The sequence below is a fragment of the Kogia breviceps genome, chromosome 4, assembly GCF_026419965.1.
Source record: "Kogia breviceps isolate mKogBre1 chromosome 4, mKogBre1 haplotype 1, whole genome shotgun sequence".
Lineage (NCBI taxonomy): Eukaryota > Metazoa > Chordata > Mammalia > Artiodactyla > Physeteridae > Kogia > Kogia breviceps.
In genome coordinates this window covers 53681352-53693639 of record NC_081313.1, presented here as the reverse complement: position 1 = coordinate 53693639, position 12288 = coordinate 53681352, and the positions used below count along the sequence as shown (strand labels likewise).

The window sequence follows — 12288 nt, the reverse complement described above, 5'->3', positions numbered from 1 at the left end:
TCCATGAGCACTTGAGAAGAAAGCGTATTCTGTTGTTTTTGGATGGAATGTCCTCTAAACATCAATTAAGTCCATCTTGTGTAATGTATCATTTAAAGTGTATTTCCTTATTTATTTTCATTTTGGATGGTTTTTCCATTGGTGAAAATGGGGTGTTAAAGTCCCCTATGATGGTGTTACTGTTGATTTCCCCTTTTATGGCTGTTAGCATTTACCTTATGCATTGAGGTGCTCCTATGTTGGGTGCATAAATATTTACAGATGTTATATCTTGTTCTTGGATTGATCCCTTGATCATTATGTAGTGTCCTTCTTTGTCTCTTATAATAGTCTTTGTTTTAAAGTCTATGTTGTCTGATATGAGAATTGCTACTCCAGCTTTCTTTTGGTTTCCATTTGCATGGAATATCTTTTTCCATCCCCTCACTTTCAGTCTGTATGTGTTCCTAGGTCTGAAGTAGGTCTCTTGTAGACAGCATATATACGGGTCTTGTTTTTGTATTCATTCAGCCAGTCTATGTCTTTTCCTTGGAGCATTTAATTCATTTACATGTAAGGTAATTATCAATATGTATGTTCCCATTACTATTTTCTTAATTGTTTTGGATTTGCTATTGTAGATCTTTACCTTCTCCTGTGTTTCCTGCCTAGAGAAGTTCCTTTAGCATTTGTTGTAAAGCTGGTTTGGTGGTGCTGAATTCTCTTAGCTTTTGCTTGTCTGTAAAGGTTTTAATTTCTCCATCAAATCTGAATGAGATCCTTGCTGGGTAGTGTAATCTTGGTTGTAGGTTTTTCCCTTTCATCACTTCAAGTATGTCCTGCCACTCCCTTCTGGCTTGTAGAGTTTCTGCTGAAAGATCAGCTGTTAACCTTATGGGTATTCCCTTGTATGTTATTTGTTGTTTTTCCCTTGCTGCTTTTAATATGTTTTCTTTGTATTTAATTTTTGATAGTTTGATTAATATTTGTCTTGGCATGTTTCTCCTTGGATTTATCCTGTATGGGACTCTGTGCTTCCTGGACTTGATTGACTATTTCCTTTCCCATATTAGGAAAGTTTTCAACTATAATCTCTTCAAATATTTTCTCAGTCCCTTTCTTTTTCTCTTCTTCTTCTGGGACTCCTATAATTTGAATGTTGGTGCATTTATTGTTGTCCCAGAGGTCTCTGAGACTGTCCTCCATTGTTTTCATTCTTTATTCTTCTCAGTGGCAGTTATTTCCACTATTTTATCTTCCAGGTCACTTATCCGTTCTTCTGCTTCAGTTATTCTGCTATTGATTCCTTCTAGAGAATTTTTAATTTCCTTTATTGTGTTGTTCATCATTGTTTGTTGGACTTTGATTCTTTTGTGGTGGAATTCCTCCCTTTAGGGTTACTGGACTGCACTGGTTGAATGACTGAGCCTGTAGTCACAGACAGGAACAGGCTCTCTTGAGTTCTTCTTGGACCACAGCAGAAATAATTGCTGAGTCAGTGACAGTGGCTTGCTGCTTGCTGGGTGCATTCCTTCATGTTGGCTGCTGGTATACCTTGTTCCTCTTTGTTTTTCTGTGCCCTGGAAGTGGGTCTTGCAGCTTCAGCATTCTCGGAGTTTGCTTCCTGTTGCCAGAGGAGAACCTTGCATGTTGAGGGCACACAATACACACGGATCACCATGCTGCCATGCTGATCCTGGAGCTCTGGGGTCTAGAAGCCATGTTCCCAAAGGCAACCCCCACCTTTCGGGAGTTCAATTTGCTCTTTAATCTACATTGGGACACAAAAGAACTTTCCAAGATGATCTCTGCCACCTAAACTGAAGTGACTTTCTAGGTGAAAATTGGGCTGACACCAGCTAGTTCCACATTTAGTCCCTGGAGGCAGGGTGATGGCAGGGAATGGGGAGTGAGCTTGGGTCTAGGTCCCAGACAACTGTTCAGCTGTGTGGCAGCCTCCCCTCTTCTGTCTCCCCACTTCAGCTCTTAGAGTGTTTTAACCACTGGAAGGACCAGGTAAAGAAAGCATATAATAAATAAGCTTGGAAAGGTTAGTTGGCACAGATTTTAGGAAAGTCTTAAATGCTAGATTATCAATTCGGAGGGTTTCTTTGGTAGGGAGTGGGAAACCACTGAAGATTTCTGAATGCGGGAGTAACAAGATCTTGACTTGGCTTTAGACTGATTCACTCTTGCATTACTGTTTAGAGGAAAAATAGTCAAGATACTTCCAGATGCAAGTAAGAGAATACCAAACCAAGATGGTTTGGATGATAGAGATTTATTACCTCATATAATAAGAAGTCCCATAACTGTAAAGAGAGATTCAGTTGTTTTTCACAGAGCAATGATGATATTTGAAACCAAGAGACTGACTGAGGGTGTCAAGAAAGGACACAGAAACAACAGCAACAAAAATTGACCAATAACAGAAATCTGTAGAATGTCAAGGAGGAAAACGGGGAAGCAGAAAAACAAAAAAAATAAATTCCTTATTATCTAATTTTTGCTACATCTAGTTTAGTATGAGAGCTCACCTCTACCCCTTAAATGATTATTTTTAAATGAAAATAGTTCAATATGAATACTCATTCTCTCAGGAATATTACATTCTCATTTCAGAAAACCAATTTAGCCAAGCATAAGGATAACTGAAAGAGTCCTTTCTCTATAGACAAGACCTCTGATCCATTACAAAATAATTTTATTTACTGTCACCAAAAGTAATTACAGCACTCATCCCTAGTGGCCACTGGTCATCTTATGAGAAGTTTCCACATTCATATAGGGAGCACCCCCTGAAATCTGTAAAGAAACTCAGGAACACACAGGGCACTGTTTCCTCCCTGGAAACAGGAGCAGGCAGCTGCTACAGCTGTCTGTAACCAGGCAAGGTGCTCATCAAGAATTTCAGAATGCCCAGGTCAGGGGCACCTCTTCACACGTCTGGCAGAGTGTCCTCCAAGACCTTACCGTGATCACCATGAGATCCTATTTTGTATAGCAGGATAGAGGGATGTAGATTTGAAACTGAAAACTGAAAACACTATTCTCCATCTTTTACTTTTGACTGAGCACAGTTAACACATCACCTCTATCATTCTTCTGAGCACTCCGGGTGCGAGTGGCAATACCCAGCCACGGCAGGTGTCAGTCAGTGCTCTGTCACATAGTTGTTTTTTTCGCCAATAGACCAAAATGACACAGTCATAAGAAATGGGCACTAATGGTTCTGCGAGGAAACCAATGGGGATGTTGAACCTTTGCAGGTGATGAAGTTGATGCCAGACGACCTGCCCTTGCAGATTGATTCTACTGCCCACACCTAAGGACTCAACTCCTTGCCCTTGGGGTGATGTGCTTTTGCCACAGACAATAATGATAAGGTCTAAATTGAAATTAACAGTGCTACATTCTATAAAATTATACCAGAGCTTTTAATTTTAAAAGCTCAATTGTATAATTTTTCGGTTGATCCCTCAGATAGATACCATGTATTTCTTCAGTGGATTTGAATGAATGAAAAAATAAGTAAACATCTATATATAGATACAGGTATAGACAGTTAATATTTACTGAGCACTTAGTATGTGCCAATATGTTTACATATATTAAATCATTTGAACCTTATAAGGAAGATACTGTTATCATTATATTCTTTTCATAGATGAGAAACAACAGGAATAGAAAAAGACATTGATAGATGGGTTGCAATGAGTTCCAAAATGAAAGTAACAAATAGAATGTCAACAATGACATTTGCATATCCCCAATTTATACATATTTATTTTGTCTTTTTTTTTTCCCTTTCTCCCAGCCTCACCACACAAAACAGTTTTGAACCTGGATAGGCTGAGCAACCATCTTCAGGACTGTAAAGGAAAGCTGCTGTTAATTAGCAGCTCTTAATTAGCAGCTTTCCAGAAGACAATGTTCCATTCTCCTCTGGAACAATGTGTCCATGGACATTTGCCTCCAAGAGGTAGCTGGTAAAGAGCTCGTGGTGGCTCTTCTAATCCAGTCTTCATATTTTGCTGTTACAACATGTACTCAATTCAATGCGTTAAGTAATTAGTTCTCAGCATCTTGTGAACTGAGGACCTATTTCCAGAATGATTTAGTGCAGTTTCCTCTGAAGTCCCTGATAACAGAGGAAATAATTAGGCTCTGAAGGGTTTTACTTAAAACCTTGTGTCTCTACTTATATAAAATGACTGTGCTAATTAAGCCTCTCATAAATTTCCCTGCCATGCTTCACTCTGAGGACTTGGGTCTTCACCTCAGGTTTTCCCTCAGGGTCCGGCATAGTGCTGGGAACACCCTGAGGTGGGAGCCGCTCAGACTGGAATCCCTAGAAACATGTAATTCACTTTGGGACACAGGTTCTTCTCTTGTATGGCTGTACATTCAAATGTGTTTTTGTTTTTGTTTTTTTCTGTAATCATATTTAAGTCAGTCGGCTTGAGGTTAAAAAGAATATTGGTCTAATCAGGGCTACATCAAGTGTGGTCTACAGACCAGCTGATGGTCTGTGGATTGTTACTGGCCATTTCATGGAACAATAAGTATAAAACATGGGAGTAAGCATGTAGAAACTTTATAGCAATTTGATAGAAAAATTTCTTTTATGTCCATTAAATTTAATAATTTTTTTAAATGGGTCTTATATTTTTATGTCATTTTTTTGTTTCATTTTTATATAATTCATCTTCTAACAGTTGATTTTTTTTCCCTTCATAAGGATCATACTTCCTGCTTTTTTGCATACCAGGTAATGTTTTTTTTAATTGGATTGAGGCTGTGTAAATTTTCACTGCTGCGTACTGAATTTCGCTGTATTCCTTTATGTAGCTGTGGTCTTTGTTCTGGCATGCAGTTATGTTACCAGGGGTCAGTTTGATCCTCTCAAGTGTGCTTGTGGGCTGCCTCCAAGCAGTAAGCTGAGGTGACAGGTCTCACCTTGTTTGTTTCTTTTCTCTGAAGGGATCATACGCCTAATGCGACTTTTGTTCAATATCTGAAAACCATTGTTTCATATATTATTCTGGTTTCCTAATTGTTTAAGGTAGAAGAGTGAACCAATCCCTTTTACTTCATTATGGCTAGAAACAGATGTACTAGGACTTCATCTTAACATCCTTCATCTTGATATCCAGTAATTCACTGGTGGTAATTTCACTGTATTTTATTAAAGTATCAATCTATAATGGAAGAGAAGTTAAACAACAAAATAAAGCAAAAAAGAACAACAACAAAAAAACCAAACAACTCAATTAAAAAATGAACATACAATTTGAAAAGACATTTCACCAAATAAGATTTACAAATGGCCAATAAGCACATGAAAAGATACTCAAAATCACTAATCATTAGGGAAATGCAAATCAAAACCACAATAAGATCATTATACCCATTAGAATGGCTATTTTAAACAACAACAATAAGCTCCAGAAAATAACAAGTCTTGGAGAGGGAGAAATTGAAACGCTTGTCCATCACTAATGGAAATATAAAATGGTACAGCCTCTGTAGCAAACAATATGGCAGTTCCTCAGAAGATTAAAAATAGAATTACCCTTTGATCTAGCAATTTCACTTCAGGATATACACTCAAAAGAACTGAAAGCAAAGACACAAACAGATATATGTACACCATATTCATAGCAGTCTTATTCACAATAGCCAAAAGGTGAAAGCAACTCAAGTATTTATAGGATGAATAGATTTTTTAAATGTGGTATATCTATACAATAGAATATTTTTCAGCCCTAAAAGGGAAGGAAATCATGACATATTCTACAACACGAACAAACCTTGAAGACATTGTAAGTGAAATAAGCCAGACAGCAAAGGACAAATACTGTATGATTTCACTTACATGAGGTACCTGGAATAGTCAAATTGATAGAGTCAAAAAGTAGAAGAGTGGTTGCCAGGGGCTGGAGAGCAATCGGAATGGGGAGTTATTGTTCGATGGGTATAGAGTTTCAGTTTGGGAAAATGAAAAGAGTTTTAGAGATGGGCACTGGTGTTTGCACAACAACATGAATGTGCTTAATGCCCCTGAACTGCACGCTTACAAATGGCAAAATGGTAAACTTTATGTTATGTGTATTTTACCACAGAAAAAGAATACTTAAAACAAAAAGGCAACTTCATCTCCCCTCCAGATAGCTTGAGAATCACTGAATTTCAGAGGCTGAAGGTAGGAAAAGGCCTAAGTGAGGGGGAGTTTGATAAACTTTCTACCAGAGTTAAAAGATGACCAACAATACCCTTTCAGGCCACCCAGGCACTTCTAGCCAGGGAACCAGGAAGGTCTGTCAAATCTTACAGAATGTGCCACGATGGCTATTTTCGTATTATCCGTTTTCCTACTCAATTAGCAGTGAAATCTTTAACAATGGTCTGTGTGGTGGGCTTCATGGACAGTGAGGAAAGCAGAATCTGGGCATGTTGTATTGTCTTCTGCAGTACGTATTTGGGAGACACCTCAAGAAATTGGTGAGGTGATGGCTGCTCTCAAGAGGAAAAAAAGCAATTAAGTCCCTGTGGCCTGAAGGGAAAAAGAGAGACAATACCATCCCAGGGCATACTGTTTATGATGAAATAGAGAATGCTATTAAGTAATATGTATAACATGATGCCATTCCCAAATATTAGGAAAATAAATATATATTTCCATGTATTTATGCATAGAAGAAAATCCCCTGGAAGAATATAAGCCAAAATAACACTATACTAATATCTTATGCATGCCCATATGTATGTATATGTTGGATTATATGTGTATGTATATATATACAGATATATATGTATAGTCAATTTGTAAATTAAAATATCTCTATGGAAAGAAACAACAACAAACAGATATAGTTATATCTGTGTGGTCAAATCATAGGTGGTTTTTATTTTCTCTTTGTAAGTATTTTTTAATTATCTGTAGTTTTCACCATGGATAGGTAAAACTTTTATATCAGGGCAAGAAAGCAATTTTTATGTAAAAATTAGGAAAGAATTGTTAGGAGATGTTACGTGGTCCAGGCTTGAGATACCTTTAATTGTTTTTGGAGATTTATGCATAAATTAGTCTATGTTGCATTATCTCTCATTCCGGTTTTGTTTTTAACATTAGAGATCAGACCAGCAGTGTACACATCATAAGGTAACAATGCCTACCATTTTACGTGGAAATGCATTTCATTCATTTAGGTCAGATAAGATTAGAGTAATTAAGGTCACTGGACTTTGCCATTTAACAAATCCTTAAATCCAATTCTAATCTCATTCATTAATGCCATAAACAAAAGGGTTAATTGCTAACATATAATGTTTCAGACCCACCCTGGCACAAATGTTACAATATTAGATGGTATTAATGCCTTGCTGTGTAACTTTAGAGAAGGGCTGATGTATTCAGTATTCAAAGAGTTACAGATTTATTGGTTCTGAAGAGGTTATCCCTGGGGTAACTCATTATCGCTTGTACAATCATGGAATGTTCTGTGACAGGAGAATGTCTAAAATGAAACAAGCCAATTAATCAAGATGGGGCATGCATGTGGTGACTCTGCAGTACAAGCAGATGCTGTCAGCTCCTGAATTGTCACCATGCAGCCTCGTGGCTGAGGCAAGGCCCCAGCCAGAACAGGTTGGCCACTGATGTGGGGATCATGATAGTCTGTTGCCACGTCAGACTTATGCTCAGTTGCCTCACTTCAGCTCTGAGCCAGCTGGAAAGGACAATCCTGTTGTCTTATGATTCTCCCGCACCAAACTTTTCACCACTTTAAAAAGGAGAGAAACTGATTTGAATTTTAATCTCTCTCCTTTCTTCTTTTTCCAATTCTGACAAAGGTATTAAGGGGAAACGAAAATTCCTAAAGATGTTCTTGAAAGATCAGCCTCCAACCAAATGTGTTATCTCAATGTCTGGAATCCTCAGCAGCCATTAAAAATGATGTTGCTAAAGGTTCTTAAAACCACGGGGGTTGGGCCGGGGCCTGGGGTCTTGCCCTAAGGCAGCAGGTTTTGTTTTGTTAGAATTTCCTGGCCAAAGCTCACCTGACAATGAGAGCATCTCTGGAGCTGAAGTTTATGTTGAAAATACTTCAAGTTCTACCTGTCCTCACTTATCTGTGGATTTCTGTGTGACCAGGTATAAGTAAACCTTTCCCTCAAACTAATTATGACTTACAGTAATTTGCTAAATTATACCTTTGTAAGCAGAACTGAAACATTTATTTTAGGGGTGGACCTTCAAGATGGTGGAGGAGTAAGATGTGGAGATTACCTTCCTCCCCACAAATACATCAAAAATACATCTACATGTGGAACAACTCCTACAGAGCACCTACTGAACGCTGCCAGAAGACCTCAGACTTCCCAAAAGGCAAGAAACTCCCCACATACCAGGGTAGGGCAAAAGAAAAAAGAAAAAACAGAGACAAAAGAATAAGGATGGGACCTGCACCAGTGGGAAAGAGCTGTGAAGGAGGAAAGGTTTCCACACACTAGGAAGCCCTTTCACTGGCAGAGATGGAGGGTGGGCGGTGGGGGAAGCTTTGGAGCCACAGAGGAGAGCACAGCAACAGGGGTGCAGAGGGCAAAGCAGAGAGATTCTTGCACAGAGGATCGGTGATGAACAGCACTCACCAGCCTGAGCAGCACCGGTCTGCTCACCCGCTGGGACGGGTGGGGGCTGGGAGCTGAGGCTCGGGTTTTAGAGGTCAGATCCCAGGGAGAGGACTGGGGTTGGTTGCGTGAACACAACCTGAAGTGGGCTACTGCACCACAGCTGGCCAGGAGGGAGTCCAGGAAAAATTCTGGAACTGCCTAAGAGGCAGGAGACAATTGTTTCAGGGTTCATGAGGAGAGGGGATGCAGAGCACCGCCTAAACGAGCTCCAGAGACAGGCACGAGCCACGGCTATCAGCACGGACCCCAGAGACAGGCATGAAATGCTAAGGCTGCAGCTGCAGCCACCAAGAAGCCTGTGTGCAAGTGCAGGTCACTATCCACACCTCCCCTCCTGGGAGCCTGTGCAGCCCGCCACTGCCAGGGTCCCATGATCCAGGGACAACTTCCCCGGGGGGAACACACGGTGCACCTCAGGCTGGTGCAATGTCACACCAGCCTCTGCCTCTGCAGGCTCACCCTGCATTCAAATTATAACTACTGTACACCTCCCTCCTCCTGGCCTGAGTGAGCCAGAGCCCCCTAATCAGCCACTGCTTTAACCTCATCCTGTCTGGGTGGGAACAGAAGCCTGAGGGCAACGTACATACAGAGGCAGGTCCAAATCCAAAGCTAAACCCCAGGAGCTGTAAGAACAAAGAAGAGAAAGGGAAATCTCTCCCAGTAGCCTCAGGAGCAGTGGATTAAATCTCCACAATCAACTTGATGTACCCTGCATCTGTGGAATACCTGAACAGACAATGCATCAACCCAAAGTTGAGGTGGTGGATTTTGGGAGCAACTGTAGACTTGGGGTTTGCTGTCTGCAACTGACTTGTTTCTGATTTTTATGTTTATTTTAGTATAGTTTTTAACACTTGTTATCATTGGTGAATTTCTTTATTAGTTTTGTTGCTCTCTTCTTTTTTTATTACTTTTAAATTTTTAAATTTTAATAACTTAAAAAAATATTTTATTATATATATTTAATTTTTAATTTTTTTTCTTTCTTTTTTTCCTACCTTTTCTTATGACCCAGGTGGCTGACAGGGTATTGGTGCTCCAGCTTGGTGTCAGGCCTGAGCCTCTGAGGTGGGAGAGCTGAGCTCAGGAGACTGCCACCAGAAACCTCCCAGCCCCATGTAATATCAACTGGTGAGAGCTCTCCCAGACAGTGCCATCTCAACCCTAAGACCCAATTCCACCCAACGGCCAGCAACCTCCAGTAGTGGATGCCTCATGCCAAATAACTAGTAAGACAGGAACACAACCCCACCCATTAGCAGAGAGGCTGCTTAAATCATACTAAGTTCACAGACACCCCAAAACACACCATCAATGTAGCCCTACCCACCAGAAAGACAAGATCAAGCCTCACCCACCAGAACACAGGCACTAGTTCCCTCCGCCAGGAAACCTACACAAGCCACTGAACCAACCTTACCCACTGGGAGCAGACACCAAACACAATGGGAACTACAAACCTGCAGGCTGCGAAAAGGAGACCCCAAACAGGGTAAGTAAGCAAAATGGGAAGACAGAGAAACATGCAGCAGATGAAAGTAAAAACCCACTAGACCAAAAAAATGAAGTGGAAATAAGCAGTCGACCTGAAAAAGAATTCAGAGTAATGATAGTAAAGATGACCCAAAATCTTGGACATAGAAAGGAGAAAATACAAGAAATATTTAACAAGGACCTAGAAGAAATAAAGAGCAAGCAAACAATGATGAAGAACACAATAAATGAAATTTAAAATTCTCTAGAAGAAATCAACAGTCAAATAATGGAGGCAGAAGAAAGGATAAGTGACCTGGAAGATAAAGTAGTGGAAATAACTACCATAGAGCAGAATAAAGAAAAAAGAATGAAAAGAATGGAAGACAGTCTCAGAGACCTCTGGGAAAACATTAAGCTCACCAACATTTGAAGTATAGGGGTTCCAAAAGAAGAAGACAAAAAGAAAGGGTCTGATAAACTGTGTGAATAGAGTTGAAAATTTCCCTAACATGGGAAAGGATATAGTCAATTAAGTCCAGGAAGTGCAGAGTCCAATACAGGGTAAATTCAAGGAGAAGCAAGCCAAGACACATATTAATCAAACTATCAAAAATTAAATACAAAGAAAAAATATTAAAAGCAGCAAGGGAAAACCAACAAATAACGTACAAGGGAATCCCCATAAGGTTAACAGCTGATCTTTCAGCAGAAACTCTGCAAGCCAGAAGGGTGTGGCAGGAGATATTTAAAGTGATGAAAGGGAAAAACCTACAACCAAGATTACTCTACCCAGCAGGGATCTCATTCAGATTTGACAGAGAAATTAAAATCTTTACAGACAAGCAAAACCTAAGAGAATTCAGCACCACAAAACCAGCTTTACAACAAATGCTAAAGGAACTTCTCTAGGCAGGAAACACAAGAGAATGAAAAGGCATACAATAACAAACTTAAAATAATTAATAAAATAGGAATAGGAATATACATATTGATAATTACCTTAAATGTAAATGAATTAAGAGCTCCAACCAAAAGACATAGACTGGTTGAATGGATACAAAAACAAGACCAGTATATATGCTGTCTACAAGAGACCCACTTCAGACCCACGGACACATGCAGAGTGAAACTGAGGGGATGGAAAAAGATATTCCATGCAAATGGAAAGCAAAAGAAAGCTGGAGTAGCAATTCTCATATCAAACAAAATAGGCTTTAAAATAAAGACTATTACAACAGACAAAGAAGGACACTACATATTGATCAAGGGAACAATCCAAGAAGAAGATATAACAATTGTAAATATCTATGCACCCAACATAGGAGCACTTCAACGCATAAGGCAAATGCTAACAGCCATAAAAGGGGAAATCAACAGTAACACAATCATAGTAGGGGACTTTAACACCCCATTTTCACCAATGGAAAAACCATCCAAAATGAAAATAAATAAGGAAATACACTTTAAATGATACATTACACAAGATGGACTTAATTGATATTTAGAGGACATTCCATCCAAAAACAACAGAATACCCTTTCTTCTCAAGTGCTCATGGAGCATTCTCCAGGATAGATCATATCTTGGGTCACAAATCAAGCCTTGGTAAATTTAAGAAAATTGAAATCGTATCAAGTATCTTTTCTCACCACAACGCTATGAGACTAGTTATCAATTACAGGAAAAAAAATCTGTAAGAAATGCAAACACATGGAGGCTAAACAATAAACCACTAAATAACCAAGAGATCACTGAAGAAATCAAAGAGGAAATCAAAAAATACCTAGAAATAAATGACAATGAAAACATGACGACCCAAAACCTATGGGATACAGCAAAAGCAGTTCTAAGAGGGAAGTTTATAGCAATACAATCATACCTCAAGAAACAAGAAACATCTCAAATAAACAACCTAACCTTGCACCTAAAGCAATTAGAGAAAGAAGAACAAAACACTTCCAAAGTTAGCAGAAGGAAAGAAATCATAAAGATCAGATCAAAAACAAATGAAAAAGAAATGAAGGAAACAATAGCAAAGATCAGTAAAACTGAAAGCTGGTTCTTTGAGAAGATAAACAAAATTGATAAACCATTAGCCAAACTCATCAAAAAAAAAAGGGAGAAGACTCAAAT

At 39.2% G+C, this 12288-nt stretch overlaps 1 protein-coding gene across 1 annotated transcript in view; it reads right to left on the bottom strand.

Annotated features, from left to right (window-relative positions):
- Window positions 1-12288, bottom strand: part of PIK3R1 (phosphoinositide-3-kinase regulatory subunit 1) — a 562712-nt gene that overhangs the window by 546482 nt on the left and 3942 nt on the right. The gene's annotated exons all lie outside the window — the stretch shown is intronic.